The sequence below is a fragment of the Oncorhynchus nerka genome, linkage group LG15 (assembly GCF_034236695.1).
Source record: "Oncorhynchus nerka isolate Pitt River linkage group LG15, Oner_Uvic_2.0, whole genome shotgun sequence".
Classification (NCBI taxonomy): Eukaryota; Metazoa; Chordata; class Actinopteri; order Salmoniformes; family Salmonidae; genus Oncorhynchus; species Oncorhynchus nerka.
The window spans coordinates 18,438,552-18,444,105 of NC_088410.1; positions in this window are offsets into that span (position 1 = coordinate 18,438,552).

Consider the following 5,554-nt stretch of genomic DNA (forward strand, 5'->3'; position numbering starts at 1 on the left):
GGATATTTTAACTGTTCAGTCTGACACGTTTGAGTGACTGACAGGCTAAGAGTAAACCGACCGAAAAGGAAAGGCAATGCGCCATTAATAACAGAAACAACAATGCAACAAGTGTGGGTTGTTTACGGTGCTTTGAGGTCTAACTAGGTGGGCTAGTTTCGTTGTGAACTAAAACCAGCGGAAAGAGAACCGTATCGGTCGACGTTATCAGTCAGTGCCTGTCATTCATGTCGACTGCCTTGGGGGTAGGATTTAGCTGCTGGCTGCAAAGTTGCAGAGTCAGTCGGTGAATTGCAGGGCTTGCAGAAAAACGTCGCTAGTATGACCGATGTTTCAAAATTGATCGTTTGTTTTTATAGGTGAACTATAATTGGGCCAAATGTAGCCTACACCAACTTGAACGTTTACCCCGTTTTATAGCCTAACAGCTGCCTTCAACACAACAACAATATGACGCTTTTGTCCCAAAGCCCTAGTCTCAAGACCCTACCACTCATTGTATATATTTATTCCAATGTGAAAGAGCACATGACACAGAAAGAACACACACACACACACACACACACACACACACACACACACACACACACCTTGTTTGGCTGGGGATAGCTTTGTGTTATAACGTTAGCTTTGTGTTATAACGTTAGCTTTGTGTTATAACATGCCTTTTAGTCCAGGAGTAAGCTTGATCTGTGTCAGAGAAACCAGTCCATTGTGTCCAGGGCCAACATCAGTTCATCTTACTCCTACTTCCACAGTGAATTCAATGCTCTGGGGTGGGGTTTCCCCTAAGTACAGATCCAGGATCAGCGTTCCCTCCCCCAATCCTAACCGTAACCATTAGTGGGGACAATGCTAACCTGACCCAAGATGGGAAACTTCCACAGAGAGACGTCAATAGGAACTGTGTCTATGCAGGTCTTTACCTCCTGTATACGTTGTGGATTGTTTGTGGGCCTTCATCCACCCCGGGACACCAAGTTTAGTTGTCTTGGCCTAGTGACAGTTGACTGCAGAATACTGGTCTGTTCCGTTGCCGTGGCAACACGGGGAGAACTTTAGCATAACAGGGCAGTGTAATTACAGTGCAGTGTGTCAGTCTGTGTAATTACTTCCATGTTTCCACTTTCTCCTCTACCTTTTACTCCCCTTCCAGCTTCTCACATTAGGCCCATTCTCAACTCCAATGCACTCTTCTTTGTTCCATTCACACGGTTATCTGGGGTGCCTCTCTGTTGATTTCATTTTCATGGGAAACTGTCCGTTAAACAATAAAAATTAACCTCAACTGAAGTGACAACACATATTATTATATATATATATAAAGTGTTTTAACACTGAAGAACAAGATAGGGCCTTGCTCCTGCCTGGCAACAGGCACTATCATTCTAGTTATGTGCTTCTGGTAACAGCAGTCCTAGGAACAGTGTTTCATTTTGTGGGCAGTGAGCACATAGCCTGTCTTCTCTTGATTCTGTCTCAATCAAGGCTCTCTTGAGTCTGTGTCAAAGCTTTCTTAATTTTGGGTCAGTCACAGTGGTCAGGTATTCTCTGTGCCTCTTTCTCATTCTAGTTTGCTCTGTTTTTTTGTTAATTCTTTCCAATGTGTCAAGTAATTATCTGTTTGTTTTCTCTGATTTGGTTGGGTCTAATTGTGCTGCTGTCCTGTCTGTAGGGTGTGTGTGAACAGAGCCCCAGGACCAGCTCTCTGTCTCTCTCTCTCTCTGTGTCTCTCTCTGCTCTCTCTCTTTATTTCTCAGTGTTCTCTCTCTCTGTCTCTCTCTCTCTCTCTCTCTCTGTCTCAGAGGATATTTTTATCTCTCTGTGTGTCTCTCTCTGTCTCTCTCTCTGTCAAGTGTCTCTTCTAGAATCTCTCTCTCTCTGTGTGTCTCTCTCTCTGTGCATTATTATTTTTTATTTTTTTCTCAATGACGGCCTAGGAACAGTGGGTTAACTGCCTGTTCAGGGGCAGGAGATTTGTACCTTGTCAGTCGGGGTTTGAACTTGCAACTCTGTGTGTCTCTCTCTCTCCTGTTAGTTTTACTGTTTTGTGTGAACTGATTATCAGTCAGCCGTTGATATATATGTTGAAGACTGCCAGACTGAAGAAAAATTTTCCCTTCTACCCCAACACCACTTTCCCAGTTTGTCAGTCCCACAAAGCCCCTCAATTAGGGTTTGAACCCCAATTTGACCCAGTACATTGTTTTCATTGAGGAAGTGTACGAGTCTGCTGTTAATGATAATGCAGAGGATTTTCCCAAGGTTACTGTTCCCCTAGTTATTGGGGTCAAATTTGTCTCCTCAGTCTCTCCTCCCTCCCCCTCCCCTCCCTCCCCCTGTCTCCCCTCTCTCCCTCTCCCCTGCTCCCCTCTCTCCCTCTCCCCTGCTCCCCTCTCCCTCTCCTCTCACCATGCTGTGTGTCTGTCTCCCCCTGTCTCCCCTCTCTCTGTGTCCCCTCTCTCCCTCTCTGTGTGTCCCTCTCACCCTGCTCCCCTCTCCCTCTCCCCTGATCCCCTCTCCCTCCCATCCTCCCTCCCCTGCTCCCCTCCCCCTCCCCCTGCTCCCCTCTCCCTCCCTCCCCTGCTCCCCTCTCCTCCCCCTCACCCCTCTCCCCTCCTCCCTCTCCTCCTCCCCTCCCCTCTCCCCCCCTCCCCTGCTCCTCCCCCTGCCCCCCTGCTCCAGCCGGAACATAATTGCAAATAATTTGTAGACTGCAAATTGACTGAAGAAGCCCAAACAGATGTTTGACTAACACATAATCATTTCAACCCTTGCTTGTATTTGTATATGATCACATTTCTCTCTTGTGCGTGGGATTACATGGGAACACATCTCTCTTGTGCGTGGGATTACATGGGAACACATCTCTCTTGTGCGTGGGATTACATGGGAACACGTCTCTCTCTTGTGCGTGGGATTACATGGGAACACATCTCTCTCTTGTGCGTGGGATTACATGGGAACACGTCTCTCTCTTGTGCGTGGGATTACATGGGAACACATCTCTCTCTTGTGCGTGGGATTACATGGGAACACATCTCTCTCTTGTGCGTGGGATTACATGGGAACACATCTCTCTCTTGTGCGTGGGATTACATGGGAACACATCTCTCTCTTGTGCGTGGGATTACATGGGAACACATCTCTCTTGTGCGTGGGATTACATGGGAACACATCTCTCTTGTGCGTGGGATTACATGGGAACACATCTCTCTCTTGTGCGTGGGATTACATGGGAACACATCTTCTTAAATTAAAATTACTTGGAGACACATTTCTCTTGTGCGTGGGATTACATGGGAACACATCTTTAATGTCCATTAATGGGAACACATTTAAAAAATTAAAATCACTTGGAGATGTATTATTTTACTTGGGGGTCCAAATATCACCGCCCGGGGCCCCGGAACCCTGCCCTGGGCCAGGAACTGGGCCCCCTGCCCTGCCTCCAGGAACCCTCCAGGAACCCTGCCCTGGTCCTTTATAGTTTCACCTTTACATACTGTTTCTCCTCCACAGCAACTTTAACCATTATAAAATATTGTGTAAGTATATTAGTGTTGTGTAAGTATGCTGTATCGTTAATCTGCCGTTGTGTTAGACAGTGCAGTAAATGTGTTTTCACTGACAGGCCAGCTGACTTGCTTTGTTTGGCTGTACTACAGACATACTTTGACCTGGAGACAGACAATGTTCAGGGGTTGTAGACAGTGTCACACACACACACACACACACACACACACACACACACACACACACACACACACACAGAGAAAAGGGACATGGGTTCTGGTCTAAAGTAGTGCACTATATAGGGAATAGGGCTCTGGTCTAAAGTAGTGCACTATATAGGGAATAGAGTGTCATTTGGGACTTGTCTCTGTGAAAAGACCAGCAGTCTGACAATATGCCCTAGGAGAGTGAGAGAGGGAGGACAGAAGGAGGGATGACAGAAGGAGGGAGGACAGAAGGAGGGAGGACAGAAGGAGGGAGGACAGAAGGAGGGATGACAGAAGGAGGGAGGACAGAAGGAGGGAGGACCGAAGGAGGGAGGACCGAAGGAGGGAGGACAGAGGTGCAGAAAGATAGTCAGTAATTGGAGACTTGGAGCAATGACAGAGTTGGAGATAATGGAACAGAGAGGAGGGAGGAAGAGGGAGGGAAGGAGGGAGAGAATGTGGAGAGAAAGAGGGAGAGAGAGAGAATGTGGAGAGAAAGAAAGATAGAGAGTAATTGGAGACTTGAGAGACAGAGGGAGAGAAATGACAGAGTTGGAGATAATGAGAATGTGAGAGAGAGAGAGAGGGAGAGAATGTGAGAGAGAGAGGGAGAGAGAGGAGAGAGAATGTGGAGAGAATGTGGAGAGAGAGAGGGAGAGAGGGAGAGAATGTGGAGAGAAAGAGAGGGAGAGGAGAGAGAATGTGAGAGAGAGAGAGAATGTGGAGAGAAAGAGAGGGAGAGAGAGAGAGAATGTGGAGAGACAGAGGGAGAGAGAGAGAGAAAAGGGGGAGAGAGAGAGAGAATGTGGAGAGAGAGAGGGAGAGAGAGAAGGGAGAGAGAGGAATGTGGGAGAGAGAGAGAATGTGGAGAGAGAGAGAGAATGTGGAGAGAGAGAGAATGTGGAGAGAAAGAGAGGGAGAGAGAGAGAGAGAATGTGGAGAGACAGAGAGAGAAAGAGGGGGAAGAGAGAGAGAATGTGGAGAGAAAGAGAGAGAGGGAGAGAGAATGTGGAGAGAGGGAGAGAATGTGGAGAGAGAGGGAGAGAGAGAGAGAAGAGTGGAGAGAAAAAGGGAGAGAAAGAGAGAGATGTGGAGAGAATGAGAGGGAGAGAAAGAGAGGGAGAGAATGTGGAGAGAAAGAGAGAGAAAGAGAGAGAGAGAGAATGTGGAGAGAGGGAGAGGAGAGAAAGAAGAGAGGGGGGAGAGAGAGAGAGAGAATGTGGAGAGAGAGAGAGGGAGAGAGAGAGAATGTGGAGAGAGAGAGAGAATGAGGGAGAGAAAGAGAGAGAATGTGGAGAGAGAGAGAGAATGAGGAGAGAAAGAGAGAGAGAGAGAGAGAAAGAAAGAGGGAGGAGAGAGAGAGAGAGAATGGGAGAGAGAGAGAGACAGAGGGAGAGAAAGAAAGAGAGGGAGAGAATGGGAGAGAAAGAGAGAAGGGAGAGAAGAGAGAGAGAGAGAGAAAGAGAGAGAGGGAGAGAAAGAGAGAGAGAGAGAGGGAGAGAAAGAGAGAGGGAGAGAGAGGAGAGAAAGAAAGAGAGGGAGAGAATGTGAGAGAAAGAGAGAGAGAGGAGAGAAGAGAGAGAGGGAGAGAGAAAGAGAGAGGAGAGAGAATGGGAGAGAAGAGAGAGAGGGAGAGAAGAGAGAGAGAGAGAGGAGAGAAAGGAAGAGAGGGAGAGAATGTGAGAGAGAGAAAGAGAGAGAGAAAGAGAGAGGGAGAGAAGAGAGAGGGAGAGAAAGAGAGAGAGGGAGAGAAGAGAGAGAGAGAGGGAGAGAATGTGGAGAGAAAGAGAGAGAGAGGGAGAGAAAGAAAGAGAGGGAGAGATGGGAGAGAA